General features: G+C 38.4%; 1 protein-coding gene across 1 annotated transcript in view; it reads left to right on the forward strand.

The window, feature by feature from the left end:
• The window catches only part of C4H18orf54 (chromosome 4 C18orf54 homolog), a 308,334-nt gene extending 285,948 nt beyond the window's left edge, over positions 1-22,386 (forward strand). The window contains exon 10 of the transcript XR_010662920.1: positions 22,367-22,386. The gene's annotated coding sequence lies outside the window, so the exon portion shown is untranslated. The remainder of the gene's footprint in view (positions 1-22,366) is intronic.
• Positions 22,387-25,775: the final 3,389 nt, after the last annotated feature.

Below are 25,775 nucleotides of genomic sequence, written 5' to 3' on the forward strand. Positions count from 1 at the left end.
TCATCAACACCTGGGATAAAGAAAAATATATATACACTTAATATATAAAACTAATGCATAGAAATAATTACTTATTTCTGTTAAGGAAGAAGCAAGCTTCAAAAGTTACCTCTAAAGCTTTGCAGTAGCCTCTGTTTTCATTAATTAATAGACTGAAAGTATATGAGTGTCAAACCAGGATTTAACATTAGTTTGGTATTCTTAACTAAAGACCTTATTTGAACTTCTCCAGTTTCTCTGCTAATGTCCTTTTTTTCTGTTTCAAACTGAATAAGGTATATTTGGAAACCCTCTGTACAGTTTTTGCAAGTTTCCTATACGTCTAAAATTAGTTCAGAATAAAGTCACTTTAAGTATGGAAAAGAAGCAAAAGACCAAAGGTTTAGAGGAGTAAAAATTGTGTTTTACTTTTCCCCTCTAAACAAATATGCTGAATAAAAGTGATGACTTGGAACAACATTATGTCAAAAGATATTTTTGCACATAAATTGTAAAAATTTATTTCTAATTGAAGGATGATTGCTTTATAATTTATTGTGCTGGTTTCTGCCAAGCATCAGCATGAATCAGCCGCAGGTGTGAAGAACCTCCCTCCCAGCTCCCTTCCTATCCCTCCCCTCTAGACGTAAACATATGGAAAGATGCTCAGTATCACTCATTATAGAGAAATGCAAATCAAAATGACAATGAGGTATCACCGCACGCAGGTCAGAATGGCCATCATCAGAGAGTCTACAAGCAATAAATGCTCGAAAGGGTGTGGAGGAAAGGGAACCCTCTTGCACTGTTGGTGGGAATGTGAATTGATACAGCCAGTATGGAGATTCCTTAAAAAACTAAGAATAAAATCACCATATGACCCAGCAATCCTATTACACCTAAAATTTTAAGAGAGAAACTCTGAAACTAGTCTTCCCATAACACTAAAGGGTTTATCATAGACTTGGCAATATAGTAGTAACAGAATGGTGACAGGTAATATGATCAAGATCATGTTAGACTGACTATGATGAAATTTTAAGACAAGCTTCTGCTGCCTGCCTTTTCCAGCCAGTCCTTTACTTTCTGTCTAAATTCTTCTCACTGTATTTAATTGGCCTCTTCTACCTCTAGATCCCTTCCCTTTTGCAACACATTTTTGGGTTGATCTTCTAGGATACAGCTCTCTTGTGTCATATCCCACTCTGAAATCGTCATTGTCTTTGAATTTCTTATTTTGTGGCCCATGGATGGATCACCTGAAAGGGTATTAGGAATGCTGATTCATGGATGGAACCTCAGACCTGCAGAATCAGAATCCCTGGACACTGGTCTCAGAAATCCACTTTCCAGAAATCATCCTAGGTCTAACCTGCAAGACCCCCAGGATATATCATTTGAATAAACAAGTTTGACACCTAAGACCTCTTACCACTTGCTGTGTGTTCTCTCTCCCAGGGGGCCTGTCTATCTAGCTGGTCTTGATATAAGCTGGTCTTGATAGAACCTGTCTAAGAAGCTGGTCTTGTAAAAAAAAAATTCTTTTTTGCATATTATTGAGCATAGCTTATGCTCAGTTAAATTATTTTGTTTAAATCACAAGTAGCTTTCTCATTAATTTCCTTCAGATTTTAACTGCAAAAACCGAGAAAGAAAGGCAAGAAGCCCGATAGAGATGTGACATGTTTCCTGTCTATTCAGTTGTAAAATGGGGATAAAGATAGCATGTAGTCTTTAGAACAGCTGTGAAAATTAAGTGAGAATTAAACCTCTAGTGCAGAATAATCTCTCAATAAATATTGCTTTTTATTATCATTATCTCTGTGATTAATCTACAAGCTTTTTTTTTTTTTTTAAAGAGCAAAGCTTGTGTTTTATTCAGTAGTGTGGTGGTGGTGGTTTAGTCGCTAAGTTGTGTCTGACTCTTGTGACCTCATGGACTATATAGCCCGCCAGGCTAGTCTAGTAACGTGTGACATCATAGGAACTCAGTTGTTGAGTGGATAAGAGAATGATGAGGCCTTCAGATGATGAAAACATGAAAAGAAGGTAGAAAGAGAAGAACTGCAAGAATTTGCCTCTTAACCTCATTAGGTAAGAGGTCTTAGGTGTCAAACTTGTTTATTCAAACTATATATCCTGGGGGTCTTGCAGGTTAGACCTAGGATGATTTTTGGAAAGCAGATTCCTGAGACCAGTGTCCAGGGGTTCTGATCTGCAGGTCTGAGGTTCCATCTGAGAATCAGCACTCCGAATACCCATTTCAGGTGATTCATCCATGGTTATAATCTCAATGTGCTCTAGATAGCCTCATTAAATTCAACCAAAACAACACTGAAAGAGAGAGATGCATTTGTCCATTTCCTCTGAAGAGGAAACTCACTTAAAGGATTTCCATAACTTGTCTAAAGTTACATAGGTGGCAAGGGGTGAAGTTGGGCTTTGAGAAAACCCTGGTTCCATGATGCTCTCTGTTCAGTGTAGCCGTGGCAGCCATGTTTGTTGGCGTGTTTGGTATTGGGACGGCCATGTTTGTTGGCGTGTTTGGTATTCGGAAGGGCTGTGTTACTTTTCTCACCTTGGGCATCATCAGTCCACGGGATTCTGTGTCACTCAGAGTCTAACAGGGTCACTCAGATTACTTAAAATCTAATTTGAAGGACTGCATGCTTAATCCAATCAATTGTGTGCTAATCGGCCATTAAAATGGCTCACAGCACAGACCCCAGAAGCCTTGGGGTTTCATTGGTCTCACAGACAAGACCATCTGAGAAAGTGAGAGGGAATAACATCTTTTATACTCTCCATTTGTTCCTACATTTCACTGCCCTCTCCCCCTTTTTTAAGCTCTTCCTAATTTTCTCTTCAGACATAGAAAATTATTTTTTTCTTCCTTTAGCTTTATTGAGGTATAATTGACAAATAAAAGTTGTAAATGCTTAAGGCCTACAATGTGTTGATTTAATACACATATACATTGTGAAGTGATTATCACAGTCAAGCTAATTAATGTAGCCATCATTTCTAATGGTTGTGATTTTTTTGTGTGTGTATGTGGGGAGAACCTTTAACACCTACTCTCAGGAAATTTCAGTATATAATTTCAGGGTATAATTCAGTATTAGCTATAGTTGCTATACTGTATATCTGATCTTTGGTTAGCTCTTTTCATAGTCTTTAGATTTCAGACAGGACTTCATATTCATCTCCAGGATTCACTTCTGTATGAACTTAAGGAAAGAAGTAAGGTGAAATTTGCTGGGTAATTTCTGGGCACTTTCATAACTATGATGTAAAAAAAATGCTGACTATGTTATGTCACCTTATTCATTAAAAATTAGAAAAGTAAATTTATATTTATGTAGAGATATTGTATGCATGCATGCTAAGTTGCTCCAGTCATGTCTGAGTGTGCGATCCTATGGACTGTAGCCCAGTAGACTCCGCTGTCCGTGGGATTCTTCAGGGAAGAACACGGGAGTGGGCTGCTGTGCCCTCCTCCAGGCGATCTTCCTGACCCAGGGATTGGACCTGAGTCCTTATATCTCCTGCATTGGTAGGCAGGTTCTTTACCATTGGCATCACCTGCGATGCCCTCGGAGATACTGTATATCCCATATCAAAACTCAGAAGCAGTCAAAATAAACACTGGTGAATAGCATTGCCTGAAAGTCCACAAATTTCTACACAGAAAAGATGCACTAAAACAAAGTCAATAACAAGCTGCAAAAAATGTTTTTAACATACAGAAAAAAATTTGTAAATATTCTTTACATATACTGAGCACTTACAAATTAATAAGATACTTATAAACACATGAAAAGAGAGATGAGCAAAGGCCATGAATATGAGTGTCATAGAAAAAAAATGCAAGTAGTGAATATAAACAGAGACAGATGACCTCACTAGTAATGAAACACATGGAAACTACAATAAAAGAGAAATATTTTTATCATTAGGTTTAGGCCATTAGCATATCTGAAAATTGGCATATTTTTAGCAGAGCTACTTGAACCTGATGTAAGTATCCCCTTATGAGAAGAAACCTATGATTTTAAAAGAACACGTTTAAATATATATGTATATAACATTAAAACATTTGAGGACTCTGCTGCGTTCCTTGCCCATTGGCCATGGAGACATGAGATCTTTTCCTGCCAATGTTTCCTCCTTTTCCAGCTATTTTGAGAGACTTGTTCAATGAGTCTTATTGAGCATATGGTCAAAGCCCTCAGGGTGTTTGGAAGGAAAATTCAGATTTGAGGTATGATGGATAGTCAAGAAGAAACATCTTTCTCTTTGGGTTCTTCCCAAAGGAGGTGAATAGATATTTTAAACCAGGGCGTTTGAATCAGTGGAATGTGGTGCTTATGAGGGTGGTTCCATTGACAGCTCTGTCACTTCCTAGCTGAGCTACTCTGGGCAACTGATGTGTTCCCTCTAAGCTTCAGTGTCCCAGTTTCTTCATATATTCTTTTATTCCAGGAATATATGCACCAGTGTAAGCGTCATATCTATTTCGCTGACTCCTATCTAAGCAATGCTGGGAACATAGTTCTCTAGGTACCACTGGTTGGTGACTCTGGAGGTCAAGAGGGAGAAGGAATCATGGCATTGTGAGGAGAGAAGACTGCTTGGAGGAGTTTGAGGAAAATGTTCAGGACGCTACAGATTATAAGAGAAGGACACCTGTAACAAAGCTCAGAGGGATAGGGAAAAACTCAACAGGAAAATCAAACCCTCTGATAACTGCTGTGGATCAGAGAACACTGTCCTCTCACAGGAGGAACTGGGAAACAGCTAATATCTGGGTAAATAGAGAAACACAGTCAAAGGAACAAGGTAGATATATCTATCTTGCAAGGGAAATAGACCCTAAACATAATTAGTTTAGGAAAAAAGTGCAGCAGACGTGACAGAGGAGTGCTGGGCTGTGTTTTCATATACACGCTTAAGTGTAGATATGCATGTTTCTTTGTGCATGTAAACATAAAATAATATCCAGCAGACTCTTGGCAGTGTTTGTTTTGTATGTGTGGAAAATGATGGGATAATAAGGGGTTTTGCGCCGCTTTCGTCATCAACAAAAACAACAGGAATCCTACTTCATGGTAACTGCTTATGGAATATGACGATTCTAAAATGGATTTTAATCACCCAAAGGAAATGTGCCTTTTGTTTTATGTGCCTCTTTACTTCTCTTTTGAAAATCGATATCAATATTGTTCTGTTCTAATGGAGATATATTTTACATGAAATCTGCTAGACAGGTCATGTTTTTGTCTTTGGCTCTAGCAAACATTTCTGTTTTCCCACCCTAACCCCCACAGGAAAGAGAGGGGGAAAGCTACAGGGATAAATTATGACTCTTTGTGTCAAACAGCCAGGTCTATCGTGATTTAAGATCCCTGAATTGACTTGCATGTTTCAGATTCATCCTGTAATTGAATCAAGATTCAATCAAATATTCTGCAGCTTAGCTTGTGCCCTCATTGTTCTCCACAATTGTATTTGGGATAAAATATTCTCTACAGGGAACCTAAAATAACCAGGCCTCCAGAGATGTCCATAAAGTGCACAAGTACATGACAACAGATGAAAATTCTGGAAAAGTAAAAGTAGGTTTAACAAATGTTAATGTATGATGTTGCACTCAGTCGCTTCAGTTGGGTCTGACTCTTTGCGACCCCAGGGACTATAGCCCACCAGGCTCCTCTGTCCATGGGCTTCTCCAGGCAAGAGTACTGGAGTGGGTTGCCATTCCCTTCTCCAGGGGATCTCCCCCTACCCAGGGATTGAACCTGTGTTTCTCATGTCTCCTGCTTTGGCGGGCAGGTTCTTCACCACCAGCGCCACTTGGAAAGTCCAGTGTATCACGAGGCAGAGACATCGGAGCCACCTTCCGTTTCTGTCCAAGTGGTCAGCCTTCTCCAGGGTGGAGCTTGATGCACTGGAAGATTTGCTCCTGGTCTTTTTCTCTTAAAAAAATAAATCTTAGGGTGCCTGCTTCCTATGTGATTCTAAGAAAATGTCCCTAACGAGTCCTTCGAACCTTCATCTGTTTTCATCCTTATTGCCTATGCACTTTGCAATAGAAAATACCCTGTGAAAAGGTTAGAGTGGCATCTATTGATTCGTCCAGTTCTTCCAGTTCACATGGGTCATGTTTGTGAACTGCCCGTGTGTGCCCACCCACCACTCCCCCCACACGGAATTTAACAGGGTTGGCTCTCTGCTATTCTGGCTGTCAGAAGCCCTGTAAAACCAGTAGAGAGACTGTGATGGAAAGATTGGACCATGAGCACTTCAGTCCCTCCAGACTTCCAATTAATCGTCCTAGGTTATTGGGCAATATAATTGCATAGCTATATATGCAGTACTTATAAGCAATGCTGATGAGTGCTGGTTAGTTATAATTCCTTATGACACAGAAAACAATCTTTGAAAAGCCAGTTCAGAAGGAAAAAAACCAACCAGTAGATGTCTCTCTGGTGCTTCAGTTCGTTCATTTTCCTGTGTGATTAGCCACAGATGTCTGTGGATTCAGAAACACAGTGGTATGAGGGAAGATTTGCATCTCTTAGTTTGGACAGGTGGAAGGAGGGCCCTAAGTGCCCTAGAAACATACCCAAACCTAGCCATTAGCAGCTGCACTTCTGATCTCATCTTTTTAAAAAGGTGTGTTTTACTTACAAGACGAGCAGTTATGAAACATTGCACATATTTTTGCAAAATGATCACAGTGGTAATTTGGGGAAAGTGTATCCAGGTAGAGATTCCCAGGTGGCACGAGTCATGAAGAACCCACCTGCCAATGCAGGAGACATAAGAGATGAGGGTTCCATCTCTGGGTCGGGAGATCCCCTGGAGAAGGAAATGGCCACCCCTCCAGATTCTTGTCTGGGAATCCCTCGGACAGAGGAGCCTGGTGGTCCACAGGGTCACAGAGTCGGACGGGACTGGAGCAACTTAGCATGCACAACCCGCACGCGTATCCGGGTGAAAGATGGTCGTCCTGAGAAAAAATATTTTGTTGCCTCCTCAACAGTTCCAATCCCTGAATAGCAGAGAATGTGGCACTTTGAAAGGGAAAAGGAGGCCATGAAAGGAACCCGCTGACAGTCCCGAAGACAACTTGGAGGGGCTCCAGGGACTCTGGACTCCCTGCTTCCTGTCTGTTCCCCCTGATCGTCGTTTTCCAGATTGTGCTCTGTGTTGGGCCCCTGAGGTGGGCAGGCGCCCTTTCTGCAGGGCTGGGAACCTGCTGCTGGGGAAAATCACAAGAGTCCCGTCCAATGCTCTTTAGCTCTTCAGGGACAAGAACTTAGAGATTTCAATAACTACAGCAATTGCCCTGAATCCATTTTGTAAATGAAATATTTGAAGAGCAATCACTGTGAAGTGGGACTTGCTTGCCCTCTAATAAGGAAAGCAAAACAAAAAGATGAGCAACTCACTTTAAACAATGGATATATTTCTGTAAAATATAGAATCTTAATTTTTCTCTTTGTGAGTTTACCATGGGGAGTGTATAAATTTATATAATTATATATGCATGTATAATTATATAAATTATTATACATAAGTTTAGTAAAGGATTCCTTTGACAATCCTTTTGTGAATTAAGTGAATTAAGTGAATAACAACCCTTAATATGTATTTTCTGTAAGTATGATTTTAAAATTGCAATATTTATTGGGATGGTTATAGAGTCACATGCAGTTGTAAGATGTAATACAGGGAGATGCCATATTCATTTTGCCCAGTTTTCACCATTTTGTGAAACCACTTTGATGTCATGAGCAAGATGTTGATACAACCCACCAATCTCATTCAGTTCCTCTGTTTTCCTTGTGCTCATATCTGTGTGTGTGTGTGTATGTGTGTGTTCAGTTCTGCAGTTTTACCGTGTTTTAGTTTGTGTGTCCACCACTAGGACCCAGATGCTGGACAGGTTCAAACCCACAGGATCCCTCCTGTCGCCCTTTTATAGTTATGTTCACCTGCCTGCAGCCACTTCTTGACACCCCCTTCACCCAGGGTTACCAAACCTTGGCAATCCTTAATCTATCCTCCATTTCCCCAGTTTTATTTCTCAAATGTTATATAAGCAGAATCAAACAGTATATAGCCTTTTGGGACTGGTATTTTTCACACAACATGAATCCCTGGAGATTCTTGGAAGTTTTCAGTAAAGCAATAGTTTGCTTCTCTTTATTTTTAAGTAGCTTTTCCAGGGATATGTGTATTCTCCTGTTAAAGAACTTCGGATCAGATTCTAGTATTTTGCTACTACAAGTAAAATGGCTCTGAGATACACATACAGGTTTTTGTATGAACATTAGTTTTCATTTCTCTGGGATTCATGCTCAGGAGTAAAATGCTTATTTATATGGTATGTTTAACTTTTGTGCAACTTTTTAAACTGCTTTCAAGAGTGACTGGATCCCACCTACAAAATATGAGTGGTCTAGATTCTCCACATCCTTTTCAGCATTTAGTATTGCCAACTTTTAGCTATTCTGATAGGTGTATATGAATATCTCATTGTATTTTTAATTGCATTCCTCTAATAGCTAATGATGTTTGAGCATCTTTTCATGAGCGTATTTGCTGTCTACAAAACCTCTTTGATGAAATATCTCTTTGTGACCTTTGTCCATTTTTTAATTGGATTGTTTGGGCTTTTTTACTGTGAGTTTTCAAAATATTTTATATTTCATACATACTGATCCTTTGTTGGGTATGTGGTTTGTAACGATTTTCTCCCAGTCTATAGCTTGTATTTCTATCCTTTCTGTTTTACTCAACACTTAAACCTTGCTCACCATAGAAGCCTTAGCCTAATGTAAAGCCTCCATAAAACTTTAAACACATTCACCTCTTCTTCAAAGTCATGGCTGGATACAAATCTGGAGGTGTCACCAGAAATTTGGGGAACAGAGGTGTGGCCAGAACTCTCAGAATGGACTTAGAGCCTGAGAGTGTGTCCCATGAGAATACCCCAGAAGGCTCCCAGTGCAAAAGAGGACCTTAGAATCAAGCAGCAAGGGTGGTTTTATAGACAGCTGGCATCTTCCTTCATTAGCCACAGCAGGGCTTGCTCACTGCAATCATGAGTAAGGAGGCAGTGTTGACGCAGGACTGAGAGCTGTGTACCCCACCTATTAGGCTTGTACTGCCCTGATTTAGAAACTGTGACGTGGTGTTCAACTTGAATTTTATAACTAAAATATTCCAGGTTTTCTGGATCTCGGCTGGACTAGACCAGTCTACTATGGGTTTGCAGCTTCTTCCCTAATGACAAGGATTAAGTCCTTGAGTACAGGTGAGGCTCCATCCTCTTAAAAGAATTTTTTTCAGTCAGACACTCTCAAATTCCCTGCCACAGATTTATTTCAGCTTTAAAAATATAAAATAATAGCAAGAGCATTCCTCTAACTTTTCAAGAAGTCAACAATTATGAATCCTCATGTTCCTACTACACAGTCTCAACAATGGTCAGATCATTTCCCCACGGTTTTGACAATGACTTTGCCAAATTTCTGTCATGTCCTCCTGAGGCTTTTTTTCCTATCTTTCCTCCTCTATTTGGTCTATATTCTGCATTTTCCCATTAAGACCACACTTAGTTTGAACCGTGGACACAGTTCAAAGTCATTAGGTGCCTTAGTGTTTCTTATGCAATCTATGGTTAAACAGCCAAGACATTCCACAGTAATAGAATGTGCATTTGAGGAGTCTTGACTGGTGGATAGTGAGGCTTATGTCAACATTTAATAAGAAGAGAAGAAAATCATGAGAGAGATCAAAAAAGAAGACTTCCTCGCCAAGAAATCGGATATAAATAAAAAGTAAAACTCTCGGGTCTTGTGCACTGTAATAGTTTGTCAAACCCAAGATGAGAGCCACAGTTGAGAATGTTGGAAGGAATTAGATTCAAATTATGGCTGCGTAAAGACATGTAAAACAAATCATCCATCTGAGGAAAAGCACATAATACAGTAAACCTGCCTTCCAGGACTGGTTGCCTGGCAACCAAATAGGGATATGGTCACTGGAAAAGTCTAAGCCAGGAAGGAAGCGGGTCAGTGACCCTGGAGGGGCGAGGGAGCTTCCAGGCAGCAGAGCAGCAATAGCGTTTCTGAGGGAAATTAGCCAGCAGGAAGACGCCTGGAGATTTAAAGGGGAATAGGATCATAGATACTAATCAGAAGGGAGCTATCTGCTGGCACTTCTCACATTTCCAGGGAAGTTTTATAGTTTTGAGGAAAAGTAGGTTATGGGATTATTTGCGTAAAGAGATCCTTAGCACTCCCAGAATACAAGTATGTTTGAGATTTTCTGAAGACAGCTGAAGACCGAAAGGAACCAGTGAAGGATTTTTGGTTTCAATCTTAAACGAACCTTTCATTCCATGTTCAAAAGGCTGTAGGAAAGAAAATGGAAAGGAAAAGAACCATTTGATATTGAAAATAATTCTTCACAACTCCACACACTCACACATCCTGTATAGACTAACACACATCCAGGATCACTTTTTGGGGAGTCCAACTTATAAATAATTGTTTCCATTTAGTTCATTCAGACTGTTAAATACCATAAATTGTGTAGCTGATAAACAACAGGAATTCCTCACAGTTCTGGAGACAAAGAAGTCCAGGTTAATTAACACATCTATCACCTCACATAGTTATCTTTTTTATTTTGGTGGGAACATTTCAGTTCTTTAGCAGATTTCACTGGTACGACAGGGCAGCTTTTGAATTTTGTCCCATGTGAATGTGCTAGTTATTTTAAAATAGGACAAAAAAGAAGTTCAAGTTCAAGATGCTGGCAAATTTGGGGAATGGTAGGCCCCACTGCCTGGTTCCTAGACAACTATCTTTCCCTATATCCTTATATATCAGAAGGGTGATAGAACTCTCTGGGGCCTCTTTTATAAGGGCATGAATTCCATTCATGTGGGTTTAAACCCTTCCCAAGGTTTAAAGAAGAAGGCCTCATCTTCAAATAACATCATATCAGGGATCACATTTCAGCATATGAATTTTGGGGAGACACACATATTTATTCTATAGCATTTTCCTTCCTACTGTACTTACTGCAATGGAAGTCATACAAGGAATGATAAGGTAGTCTCTGCCCTCAAGAGAATTGTAGCATAATTGGGAGAAGAAAGCTTAAATAGGTGAGCATATTCAATAATGAAGAAAGAAGAAAGAGATGAATAAACATTCATGAAGTGTTCTATGAACTACATAGTATTATGTTCTATGTACGTTAATGACTTCACATATTTTTTAATTGACATTGATGGATATTTAAGTTAATGTTTCTCAATTCCTTTTTTGTATGGACCCCTTTAAGTATCTGATGAAAGCTATGAGCCCCCTACAAAATGAAATGAGAATATAATATTTTCTCACAATATTCAGGAACTTTTTGGACTGCTGAATTTGATCTGTGGGATTCAAGTTAAGAAATTCTGTTATTAGGCTTACAGAGCATTGCTTTCCTTTGAAGAATGAAACCAGCTCTTAGAAGTTTACATGCTCAGATGTCTCCCCAAAGTCATACAGTGAGCAAGTAACCCATTTGGGGATAAAACACCATCTTCATAGGAAATATCTCTAGTCAAACCATAAAAGGAAAAATGAAGTAGGAAACTGAGATAAAATTACATTAAACCTTACAGAAATGTATTAGAAACTTTGCAAGAGGGCTATAAGATATCTCTAGGAAGTTGTTACCATCTCTAGGACAGATTCCCTCTCTTTTCACTAGAGCTTTTCCTGATTAAATATTGATAAAATCTTTCTAGAAATTTTAGTGAAAGTTCTTAAGCTCAGTGTTTAGATTTTTTTCCCCCATTCTCAAGCCAAAGAAATTCATTCACACTAACTCTGGCAGATAAATAAATCAATTAAAGAGCTTTCAAAGTAAAGATAAAGGGAGTATCTCATGGAATGTGCGAAAAGGAAGTATGGACCGCCTGAAACAGAGAACAGAAGAGGTGGTGAGTGACCAGGAGTGTGATTCTCACCTCTCTCCTCCTTAGGATTCACTGGCTCTCATGGGAATCTGATGTGTGCTCAGATGTGTTCTGAGCACATCTGGAATGATGACCAAATCTAGCTCCCAAGTTACCTTGTTCTTACTTCAGACAGTTAGAATCACCTGACATATATCTTTCCTGATCTCTTGATTTCCAAATTTTACTTCAACATTCTGGTAGAGATCATTTTATTTGTTGAGTTTGGGTCAGTTTTCACTTTTCAACTAATCAGCGATCGTTGGGTGGGGGGAAAGGCAGAGATCAGCCATTAACAACCTGATGTTAGGGATCCATCTTGGGGGTGCCTAGGATATGGGAGCAGTGACGCCAAAAGGTTTCTGTAAAGGGCCTAATGGTCATTTTAGGATTTGTGGGTCAGATGGTCTCTGTCATGGATACACAACCTCTTGTTGTAACCCAAAAGCAGCCCTACTTAATATATAAACAAATGAAAGCATCTCTGTTTGGATGAAAGTTTATGGGCACTAAAGTTGAACTTCCTATAATTGCACATATCACAATATATTACCCTCCTTTTGCATTTTCCCCCTAGCTATTAAAAATATAAAAATCATTCTTCATTTCCGAGGTATACAAAAACAGGTGGCAGGCCAGATTTGGCCATGACTCATAGTTTGCAAACTCTTGGAGTGCTCCCTTCCGCCTGATGACTTGGAGACCCATGCTTTCTTCATCTTTTCATGTCCCGATCTTAGCATGCGACTTCCAAGGTTGCCACAGCAACGGGAAAGGAAGAATGGGGAGAGCACACAGACTCTTAACTGTCTGGACCGGAAGTGGCCACATCATACATGACTTCTCACAATCCGCTGACCAGTGCGATCACATAATCCTAGACTAGTTACACGAGATGCTGAGAGATACAGGGCAGCAGGCAGACAGCTGGTGAGTAGCAACAGTCTATGCCGCATTATTGAACCAGGTAGTGGCCAATAACTTGTCTTTATGACTATTAATCATACATATATACTGCATTTCTGTTTATTTTTCATTGTACATCTGGATGCACATAAACTCAGAAAACTTCCCCTCCAAGTAGTATTACTATAAAGCTAATGCATATATATGTAGTATAGAAAACTTAATGAATGTATAAAATAGAATTCAATTCATTTTCATTTCTTATATTACTTGATAATATTTATGTGTCTATTGCTATTTCTGCCTTGTTGAATGCCAAAAACTGTATTTTATGCTCATCTTATCATAAAAAACCTCTGCAACTCACTGAAATAAATAGAAAACATTTTCCACTACTCATTTTGAGTAGCAGATGCCACTCAAAATGCCTGTGCAAAAGTAATGTCCACTTTTGCAATGTTGTAGTGCCTACATTTTTCCTATTAGTTTACTTGGAACTTTACCTTCTTAATTGGTTACATCCAAATTCTTTAATAATCTGCCTGGTAGGTAAACTACTCCACCAGTTGACTTCATCTCACTTATTACCCTGGCATATAGCCTTCACATAGCTCATCTCTTTAATATTCTTTTCTTTTTTTTGGCCATGCAGCATGTGGAATCGTTCCCCCATAAGGGATCACAGCTACACACCTGCATTGGCAGAACAGAGTAGTAACCACTGGACCACCAGGGAAGCCTCTATCATTCTTGGTTTGTTTCTTTAATGTTCTACTATGTAAAACTCTGCTTTCTACCACTGCCATCACTTTCTGCCTTCCTCAGCTTAGATTTCATTCATATCACATTTTACATTTTCCTATTCTCTGAAGTCTTACCAGATTAGCCTCACCTCGTAGAAAGTGAAAGTGTTAGTGGCTCAATCGTGTCCAACTCTTTGCAACCCTATGAATTGCAGCCCACCAGGCTCCTCTGTCCATGGGATTCTCCAGGCAAGAATACTGGAGTGGGTTGCCATGCCCTTCTCCAGGGGACCTTCTCAACCCAGGAACTGAACCTGGGTTTCCTGCATTGCAGGCAGATTCTTTACTGTCTGAGCTGCCAGGGAGGCTGTTACTGTTTTTGATTTCTTCACACCACTGAGGATCTGAATTATTCTATCAGTCGTTAATAATACAACAACATACATTTTAATGTAATCTTTAAGTCTTATTTCCACATTTAGATTTTAGTCTTCATAGCGACAGGGCTAGTCTATTTCCAATTCAACACAAAATATCTTACATAAAATTCTCTTATTTTTTATACTAATCAATCAGACTAGAAGGGAAACATTAAAAATTTTTGAACTAAAAATATTATCAAATGTTATTTATACTTATTGCTGAGTTTGAAGGAATTTTTGGTTATGAGTCTGTTAATGAAAAGTGCTATGTAGAAGACAGATGGTTCGTGCAATAAGGGTGTATTCTAAAAGCATTTATAATCATTTAATCTAAAGCTGTATTCACCAGAATGAGCTCAAACCTGTACATGCATCATTTTATGGGGAATGTTCTGTAGCACTGCACGCAAATTAAAGATGTAGTAGACATGGAGTTTTGAAAATAGATTTGAAATTGATCTGACACTTTTCTCCAAGAATTCTTTTCACCTTCTTAGGAAAGAAATTTGTGATCAAAATTATTCATTTTCGTAGATAAAGAAGACAAGAGTCACAGTGAGGCGTGTCCACGTGATAGCTTTTCTAAGACGAGAAATAGCCCCAAAGGGAAAGTAGAGATCAGAGTGCAAGGTGGGTGAGATAGTAGCTAAGCAACATACTGCAGAATCAGGGGCTGTAAATTGTAATTACAGCACCTTACATCCGTTAGTGCTTTTCCAGCTGAGAACTCAAAGTGTACCCGGGCTAATAGCTTGGTCCCAAACCAAGTCATCCACCCTCAATTTAGTCATCTGAGAAATGAAGACGGAGTCATGGCCTACTAACAGTTATACAGATAGCTTCCACATAGAAGAGAGATGAAAGGAAATTAATTCAGGATGTGAGCAAGCCTGATGACTCAATATTAAAATGAAAGAACCAAGAAGAAGTATCAGAGACATACCAGAAAATGCTCCTGATTTTTCAGAATTCTCTCAAATTGCTTCAGACTCTCATTTCAATGACTCCTAATGATGTAATTTCAAAAACTGTTAGCTCTCCAACATCTTGATCCAATAGAAAGTAGTCTCAAGTTTCATCAAGGATCATACAGAGAATTTCTTTTAAAGGTTAAATTATTTTAGATTTAATTGACATATAGACCTTCTAATAGTAGAACACTTTATACTAGAAAAATAAAAGACATTTTAAATATAAAAATAAAAATAAACACTTTTCATTAGCACATTTGTGCGATAGCCAAATTAAAAGAACTGATTTTAGAATAAGCCTAACTTAGAAATTAGGTTAAAGCTCTAGCATTGATTATTCCACACCTCAGTGTCCTTGCTAATTTTCTTAATTATAAACTGGGTTGAACATCATTGCACAAAATATTAATTTCTCTCCAGTATTGAATCACCATGAGGATGATGGGATGTGTCACTCATTCATTCAGCTCAGGTCTGTATTAATTTATTGGGGTTTGTGTCTGCCAAATTAGGGATTCCTTCATCCTCTGGCCAGAGAACACCTTGGTTCTTTTCACTGCAATGAAAAGGAAATCTCAGACAACAGGAGACGATCCTCAGGGAGTATCACCCTCCCCTATTGTATTTTTTTTTTTTTCCTATTGTATTTGTAAAATGATTTTAGTTATGTATTCGTGTTTGGCTGTGCTGGGTCTTTGGTGTTGTGCAGGCTTGTCTCCGGGTGCGATGCGCAGACTCCAGGGTGCGTGGGCCTCTGCAGTTGCTGCCCGCGGGCCCAGCGGTTGTGGCTCCCGGCCTCTAGAGCGCAGGCTCAGGAGCTGTGCTGCATGGGCCTAGTTGCTCTGTGCCGTGTGGGACCTTCCCAGCCCAGGGATCGAACCCGTAGCTCCTGCACTGCCAGACAGATTCCCTACTACCAAGCCACCAGGGAAGCACCCCGCTCCGTTACTCTTCTAAGAGTAACGACCAAACATATTTAGGTGGTTCCCTCATTGTTATCTGGCCTTTATCTGAAGCTGGGAAACTTCATGCATTTGGAGCATTTTGGGCTCCTGAACTGACATAGATTTCTCATCACTGGGATTCAGAAGACCAGGAGTTTGCCATTTTCCTACAACCCTAGCAGTTCAGATGACCTTTTTAGCAATCCCAGCAACCCCTCTGATCTGGTGTGGTTGGTAACCCAAGAGCTGTGACCTCCACTCAGATGAAATTCCACTAGATCTGTTACTTTATTTTGAGGAAAAGGGACACATCTTCCCTCTAGAAATCTGATAGATACCTATGTTAAAGAAATACTTCTGTAGAATTTCTAATCATCAGAATATATTTCTGGAGATTGGAGGATGATATTCTTCCTCAGTGAAGATACATAGATTTTTTTAATTGCAGGTCTAAACTACTTTGCCTGGAATATATTAATTGCTCAAATATTTCCTTAATGGAAAAGTCTTCCCTGATCATCCTTTATAAAATACTTCACTTTTCTAAGAATTTGTCCATTTCATCCAAGTTGTCCATTTTATTGGCATAAAGCTGCTGGTAATAGTCTCTTATGATCCTTTGTATTTCAGTGTTGTCTGTTGTGATCTCACCCTTTTCATTTCTAATTTTGTTAACTTGTTTCTTCTCTCTTTGTTTCTTAATGAGTCTTGCTAATGGTTTGTCAATTTTGTTTATTTTTTTCAAAAAACCAGCTTTTAGCTTTGTTGATTTTTGCTATGGTCTCTTTAGTTTCTTTTGCATTTATTTCTGCCCTAATTTTTAAGATTTCTTTCCTTCTGCTAGCCCTGGGGTTCTTCATTTCTTCCTTCTCTAATTGCTTTAGGTGTAGAGTTAGGTTATTTATTTGGCTTTTTTCTTGTTTCTTGATGTAAGCCTGTAATGCTATGAACTTTCCCCTTAGCACTGCTTTTACAGTGTCCCATAGGTTTTGGGTTGTTGTGTTTTCATTTTCATTCATTTCTATACATATTTTGATTTCTTTTTTGATTTCTTCTACGATTTGTTGGTTATTCAGGAGCGTGTTATTTAGGCTCCATATGTTTGAATTTTTAGCAATTTTTTTTCCTGTAATTGAGATCTAATCTTACTGCACTGTGGTCAGAAAAGATGACTGGAATGATTTCAATTTTTCTGAATTTTCCAAGACCAGATTTATGGCCCAGGATGTGATCTATTCTGGAGAAGGTTCCGTGTGCACTTGAGAAAAAGGTGAAGTTGATTGTTTTGGGGTGAAATGTCCTATAGATATCAATTAGGTCTAACTGGTCCATTGTGTCATTTAAGGTTTGTATTTCCTTGTTAATTTTCTGTTTAGTTGATCTATCCATAATTGTGAGTGGGGTATTAAAGTCTCCCACTATTATTGTGTTACTATTAATTTCCTCTTTCAAACTCGTTAGCGTTTGCCGTACATATTGCGGTGCTCCTATGTTGGGTGCATATATATTTATAATTGTTATATCTTCTTTTTGGATTGATCCTTTGATCATTATGTAGTGTCCTTCTTTGTCTCTTTTCACATCCTTTATTTGAAAGTCTATTTTATCTGCTATGAGTATTGCGACTCCTGCTTTCTTTTGGTCTCCGTTTGCGTGAAATATTTTTTTCCAGCCCTTCACTTTTAGTCTGTATGTGTCTCTTGTTTTGAGGTGGGTCTCTTGTAGACAGCATATATAGGGGTCTTGTTTTTGTATCCATTCAGCCAATCTTTGTCTTTTGGTTGGGGCATTCAACCCATTTACATTTAAGGTAATTATTGATAGGTGTGGTCCCGTTGCCATTTACTTTGTTGTTTTGGGTTCACGTTTATACAACCTTTCTGTATTTCATGTCTAGAGATGATCCTTTAGCATTTGTTGAAGAGCTGATTTGGTGGTGCTGAATTCTCTCAGCTTTTGCTTGTCTGCAAAGCTTTTGAATTCTCCTTCATATCTGAATGAGATCCTTGCTGGGTACAGTAATCTAGGTTGTAGGTTATTCTCTTTCATTACTTTCAGTATGTCCTGCCATTCCCTTCTGGCCTGGAGGGTTTCTATTGATAGATCAGCTGTTATCCTTATGGCAATCCCTTTGTGTGTTATTTGTTGTTTCTCCCTTGCTGCTTTTAGTATTTGTTCTTTGTGTTTGATCTTTGTTAATTTGATTATTATGTGTCTTGGGGTGTTTCGCCTTGGGTTTATCCTGTTTGGGACTCTCTGGGTTTCTTGGACTTGATATATAATAAAGCAAAACTAAACAAATGGGATCTAATGAAACTTAAAAGCTTCTGCACTACAAAGGAAACTATAAGTAAGGTGAAAAGACAGCCCTCAGATTGGGAGAAAATAATAGCAAATGAAGAAACAGACAAAGGATTAATCTCAAAAATATACAAGCAACTCCTGAAGCTCAATTCCAGAAAAATAAATGACCCAATCAAAAAATGGGCCAAAGAACTAAACAGACATTTCTCCAAAGAAGACATACAGATGGCTAACAAACACATGAAAAGATGCTCAGCATCACTCATTATCAGAGAAATGCAAATCAAAACCACAATGAGGTACCATTACACGCCAGTCAGGATGGCTGCTATCCAAAAGTCTACAAGCAATAAATGCTGGAGAGGGTGTGGAGAAAAGGGAACCCTCTTACACTGTTGGTGGGAATGCAAACTAGTACAGCCACTATGGAAAACAGTATGGAGATTTCTTAAAAAACTGGAAATAGAACTGCCATGTGACCCAGCAATACCACTTCTGGGCATACACACTGAGGAAACCAGATCTGAAAGAGACACGTACACCCCAGTGTTCATCGCAGCGCTGTTTATAATAGCCAGGACATGGAAGCAACCTAGATGCCCATCAGCAGATGAATGGATAAGGAAGCTGTGGTACATATACACCATGGAATATTACTCAGCCGTTAAAAAGAATTCATTTGAATCTGTTCTAATGAGATGGATGAAACTGGAGCCCATTATACAGAGTGAATTAAGCCAGAAAGATAAAGGACATTACAGCATACTAACACATATATATGGAATTTAGAAAGATGGTAACGATAACCCTATATGCAAAACAGAAAAATAAATACAGATGTACAGAACAGACTTTTGAACTCTGTGGGAGAAGGTGAGGGTGGGATGTTTCGAAAGAACAGCATGTATATTATCTATGGTGAAACAGATCACCAGCCCAGGTGGGATGCATGAGACAAGTGCTCGGGCCTGGTGCACTGGGAGGACCCAGAGGAGTCGGGGGGAGAGGGAGGTGGGAGGGGGGATTGGGATGGGGAATACGTGTAACTCTATGGCTGATTCGTGTTAATGTATGACAAAACCCACTGAAATGTTGTGAAGTAATTAGCTTCCAACTAATAAAAAAAAATTAAAAAAAAAAGAAAGGAAAAAAAAAATACTTCATATACCTGTACTATCATTTTTACTTGTGCCCTTACTCTGATTTTTTCCCCCATGGTTCATACTCTCATCTGAACTCTGTGTGTGTGTGTGTGTGTGTGTGTGTGTGTGTGTATTTGTTAACTTGTTAATGCCAGAGTAGAAATAAACTTCATAAGAACAGAGACTTTGCTTATTTATCGCTAGATTAATGATTAGTAATGGTAGATTCTTAGCACACATTGTCTAAATAGATGAATACATGAATGGATGGAAGGCTGGATGGTGGACGGCAGTGTTTGGTAGTCTTCAAATGCAAAACAGAACCAATGTATTCTGTAGAAGCCCCTACCCTTAGAGAAAGTGATTAGTGAAATATCATAGCAGGCAGAGGACCTGATATTAGCTTTGAAAGATGTAGACAGTCAAGGAAAAGGGAAAGGAGAGCCTTCCGGAAAGAGAGCCAATTGTTTCATTATAGGTACAAAGCGGGGATACGTGTGTATGTGATGGCTGAAGACCAGAAGTAGCCATCAGGATTCATGTAGGGAATGTTATAAGTATTAGTTGGAAAGGTAGGGTCAAGCCAATTTTTAAAAGACCTCTGATGCTTGAATGAGGAATGGGAAACAACATGAAAAGTGAGTAAATCAAGAAGATGAAGTTGAAAATAGAGAGGATGGATTGGAGACACAGGAAACTAAAGAAAAGAGCAGTTGGGAGCTATCTCAGTGATAAAAACTCAAGTGGTAAATTTCAGATTTAAATAATGAAAAGTAAAACAATTTTTAATGGCAGGTGCATAAAGAAAATAGTATAGAAGGGAAATCAAGCAAATCAATATCTTTTCTTTCCACATCTTCAGGAAAATAACAGAACCCATCTTCTTCATTAAGACACTAAACATATTTAGTTGTGTAACACTTTACAGTCATCATCTAATAATTCAGAGTAGTAAAAGGAATTATTTTAAAAATTGACATTGAATAAAACAAATCTTCTGGTTTATTTTTGTGATTTTTAAGTACTATTTATGGTCGTCACAGTTTATTTAGTCAAAATAAAAAACAGAACCAGATGATTACACTCCCTATGGCTGAAGGCTTGGCAAATTGCCACAGATCAGGATTGGTTCTCATATTGCTTGGATATTTTTGAAGGATGGATCATATAAGATTTGAAAATCATCTTGAGCACTATAAAATCTGTGGAACTCTAGCCAAAAGTATCATCAAGAATTAGGAAGAAAAGACACAGAAGAGCAAGAGAAAAATTTGATGTCTTTCAGGAAGCTTTATCTTTAATTAGATTCCTTTGGCTATCCAAGCAAGTAAGAAAAAAATTTTAAGAAGAAGATATAAAGAAAGAGGGCTTAAATAAGATAGACAATGAATTTTTTAGTTTATGCTGGCTGAATCCAACGACCATTTTCAAATTATTCAATTACACTAAGGGCATGCTGTATCTTGTCTTTTTGGGAATTCTACATGGTGAAGAGTCTGTCTTCCAAGCTGTTGGAATGATAAATCTTGATCTGAAGATAAACTAAAGTATTATTTTTTCAATGAATTTAGCTGTATTTTCTACATATGCCTACTCACTATAGTCATCAGTTTTACAGTCAAGTGGCAATGCATTTCATTTACAAATATTGAAGTGGAATTAAACTTTGTAATGCTCTACGGGACTGGTGTATTTTCTCTTAGCAAAGTCATGCCAGTTAAAGTACTGACCTTCACTGTGAAATTCTGTTGATGGTTACTGCTCTATTTTAGATGTTATTATTAAGAAAGATTTTACTAATCTCTTATATTTGTTTTTTCTTTTAAAAAATTAGAAAAGTTAGATAAACTATCACAGAATATCTTTGACACCTTTGAAGGAGATCTCTTATTTGGGACACTAAAGGATCAACTCTAAAATTTAAAAAATTACAAATTGGATTACATTAAAATATAAAGAAATATTCTCCAAAAAATATCTTTAAGAAGTTAAAAAGCAACCCACAGAATGAGATCAGATACATACATATGTATATGTACATATGTATAAATATAAGTAAGAAATAACTCAATAGAAAAGAGGATATTTAAATGACAAATCTATGAGAAGGTGCTCAACTATATTTGTTATTTTTTAAATGCAACTTAAATCATAGACGTAACTAAATAACCACCAGAATGATCAAATATAAGGCTAATAATACCAAGTGTTGGCATGAATGTGGAGTAAACTGAATTCCATACCACAGGTAGGAGTGGAAATTGATAAAAATCGCTTCTGAAAACTGTTTGGTGACATCTTTTCAAGGATAACATAAAATCTAGAGTTAGAAGTCCTACTTCTGGGTTTAGCTAGCAGAAATGTGTGCATGTGTTACTCCTCCAAGAGATGTGTAAAAGAAAATTCAGTGCGCTACAGTTTGTATTACTCCTAAGCTAGGTCACCACCCAAATCACCATCAGCTGTAGATTGGATAAATACATTCTGGAATATTCACTCAGTGAACAGTATTGAGAATAAAAAATCTGAAGCTACTATAAAGATGATTCAAAATCATAATATTGAGCAAAAAGCCAGATATTAAAAAATTACCAAGCATACAGTTCCTTTTATATAAAATAGCAAAATAACTAAAAATAATGTTGGTTGTCAGATGTCAGGACAATGATTACCTTTTGACAGAAGAGGACATTTCTGTTTGGAAGGAAACCAGAAAGTCTGAGCTGTGGGGGTCATTCTGTTTTGTGATCTGACTGCTCTTACTTGCCCATCTTGTGGAAATTCATTCCATGTCCCTACGTGTGCATGTACCTGTGTGTAAAACATACAGTATGCTCAGTGAAAAGTTTAAAGTATCTTAGCCAAGTTAGATGTGACTAAATTCCAGCAAAAGATTCACAAAATAGAGGAGTAAAATGAAGCATGTCATTTCCCCTTCCCCACTCCTCCCTTAATTTTAATCTTTCTCCAGAAAAAAATCACATAAATGGTTGCACATCCTTCTACTCCTACCCATGGTATTTATAGACATAAACTTACAAATAATAGTTTGAAAATGTAAATTGAGTTATATTTTATGTACTGTTCCTTGGTCAGTAATATCAAGTTGGTCTTTTAAAAGACTAACAATATAAAATGCCACTAATTAAGTATGACAATGAAAGACTTCCTACATTCTCCTCACTTATTTATGGAATCAACTTTTAATTTTTGATAACGAGATGGACAAAACATGCCAAGGCTTGGGTTCTTAGTTCCCTAAGAACCCTCAAGCCTTGTGGTGTGACCCCCCTCCCCCCAAAAAGGTGTTTCTTAAAGCTTTGAGAGGCATGGCTGAAGATCCATCAGAGAAGATACTTCTGCTACTTTTGCAATATTCGAATCAGCCATGGCAGGATCTGTGCTAAATTAACCTGAAGATAGGATAATTCCAAGTCTAAAGCTTTTACTGAATTGGCTGGCATTCAGTTCAATTCACTTTTAAGGGAAAAGTTCATGCTATTTTACAAGCAGAGAGGAATGTGGCATAAAAATATGTGAATTTATGTAATTAAATAGAGATCTTATGTATAAAATAAAATTTGTGTAATATGTATGACAAAATTGGGTGATATGTAATTCTAAACAGGTGTGTTTTAAAATTTTTTTTCTTTTATTCTGCAATTTTTAATTTTTAGAACTGAATAGATAATTGATCCTCTTCTTCATATATGCAGTCTTTTCTGACTTTATTTGGGGGATTCAGGTAATGATTACCTTATTTGTATTGATTATCAATAGATAATTGATCCTCTTCTTTGTATATGCAGTCTTTTCTGACTTTATTTGGGGGATTCAGGTAATGATTACCTTATTTGGTCATTAGGTACAAATGACCAATTAGTTGGTCATTTATAAGTTAATTTATAATTTAAGTCATTAAATAAGTGAAGGGATTTTGAATGTGTAGGGGGTGGGAATTCACCAAGTCAATCAAATACTTATCTCAAAAGGCAGAGACCTAGGCTCAGAAAGTTAAAGGAGGATTTTCAGGTAGGATGACTTTAAAATGGGACAAATTCTGTGAAATAATAGTTGAAGGTTGGTAGACGCGACAAGGAAGGATCTTGGAGATAGTGTTGAGAAGCAAACGGTTGTTTGAAAGAAAGCTGTTTGCCCAGGTGAACAAACTGTTTTCCTGGACAAATGAGTTGGCAAGAATTTTCTGAAGTGAACGTTGACTTTTAATTTTCTTGCTTTATGCTGTTATCTGGGCAAGAATTTCTCAGAATAAAGAATCAAGTCACGTTGACCCAAGAGTTCTCAGTTCTCAGTTCCAATAGTTGTTTAGAAGCAGATGATGTTAATTCGCAAAAGGGAATTTAGTTGGCAATAAGCTGGATAAATAAGGCAAATTTGATAATGGAGAATCTTGAAGGACAGGTTGAGAAATTGAGCTATTATCTGAGTGTTAAATTCAGTGTAAGGATGTTCGATTTTTAGTCTTGATTTGTTGCTGTTTAGCTGTGACAATATTGGCCCCATCTTCAGTTTTCTCTTGAGGTTACCTCCAAAACACTCAGTTACTGATTCTGCTTGACAGAACATCAGTCAGCTCCATTTGGGTTCTCGTGTTTCTGCTCCCTGAGGCTTCCCAATTTCTCACCCAGGCTCTGGCTCCAAATAACACTTGCATGCAGCATGTCATAGGGCATGGAATTTGATGTTCTCAGAAGATGCCAGTGTAGCCAGGTGACGGAACTGGAAGTGTGGCAGAGTTAACTCCCTTGGTGTAAACTTTCAGGAGTAATAGAAAGGGAAGCAAGAAGGATCCATTAGGTAAACTCTCTCTTCCCCTCTCTCTTTTGGGGTATGGTACGGATGTCTGGAGTCATCTTGCTTTACTGAGCACATGTATCTATCTGCAGAGTAACCAGCTTTGTTTCTCTGAGCTTGGCAATCAGTGGTCCACGTGATAATACATCATTGTCCATCTGCTTTCCGTCCTTCCCTATCTCACTTTCCTTACTTCCATTAACCTGGAAGTAACCTGGTGGCTCAGATGGTAAAGAATCTGCCTGCAGTGCAGAGATCCAGGTTTGATCCCTGGATCGGGAAGATCGCTTGGAGAAGGAAATGGCAACCCACTCCAGTGTTCTTGCCTGGAGAATTCCATGGACGGAGGAGCCTGGTGGGCTATAGTCCATGGGGTTGCAAAGAGTCGGACGTGACTGAGCAACGAACACAGAGCATTAAGATTTCTAGGAAACACAGGCTAATACAGTGAGCTTAAAGCATCAAATCTCTGTGATCTCTAACTGTAATAACTGTAAAATGGGGAAATTGAACTAAACTATTTCTATGATTCTTCTAAGCTTTAAAGCTTCCCAGATAGCTCAGTGGTGAAGTATCCACCTGCCAATGCAGGAAATGCAAGAGACACGGGTTCGATCCCTGAGCCGGGCAGATCCCCTGGAGAAAAAATGGCAACTGACTCCAGTATTCTTGCTGGGATAATCCCATGGACAGAGGAGCCTAGTGGGCTACAGTCCATGGGATCGCAGAGTCAGACACTACTGAGCACTCACACATGCATATACCATTATTATAATTTAATCATTTAAACTTTTGAGCAAGGAAGTGTGGTAGAAAGCTGACCCTGGTAGCGCAGCAAGGATTTTTGGAAATATAAGGAAAATAAAAGCAATCTGGGGAGAGCAGATGTTTATAAAAAGTTCTGTCCTGGTTCGATAACTACTGAAGAGATGATTTAATCAGGATTCTCAGAAAAGTTGCTGAAATTGCACTGTTGTAAACATAAATGAAAAAGGAAAGATTAAGTAAAAACTCAAGGAAAATATGTAACTTTTGCTGACAGTCTTTGAAACAAGGAGGGCTTCATCCATTAATTTTTGCCCTTGACCATGACCTTGTGTCTACTTCACTGGTGAAGATCAGAACTCATAGCCATTTCTAAAGAGAAAACAACATATTTTTCATGTGAAAGAATTCCTTTACAGCTCAGTGGCTTCTAAGAAGAATTAGTTCCCAAGATGCTGACCTAGGTCCTTGCCAGCACACAGGCCCTGTTTAAGCCCTTGAATAACGTGAGCTCAGTTTTGGATCAGGAGGGGTGTCCAGGGAGATCTTCTAACAGAGATTTCTACTGGAAATCATACAATCCAACATGGGCTTTTCAGTGGCAACTGCAGTATGTCTATTTGAAATGGCCTTCTCATTCTCTACACCTGATGACCTAAGAGTGCACATGTTCAGATGTGAGAAGCGTGTTGGATATCAGCTCATTGAGCCCCTCTACTTTATCGGTAAGGAAACACAAGTCCAGAGAAA

This window comes from Muntiacus reevesi, chromosome 4 (genome assembly GCF_963930625.1).
Source record: "Muntiacus reevesi chromosome 4, mMunRee1.1, whole genome shotgun sequence".
NCBI lineage: Eukaryota > Metazoa > Chordata > Mammalia > Artiodactyla > Cervidae > Muntiacus > Muntiacus reevesi.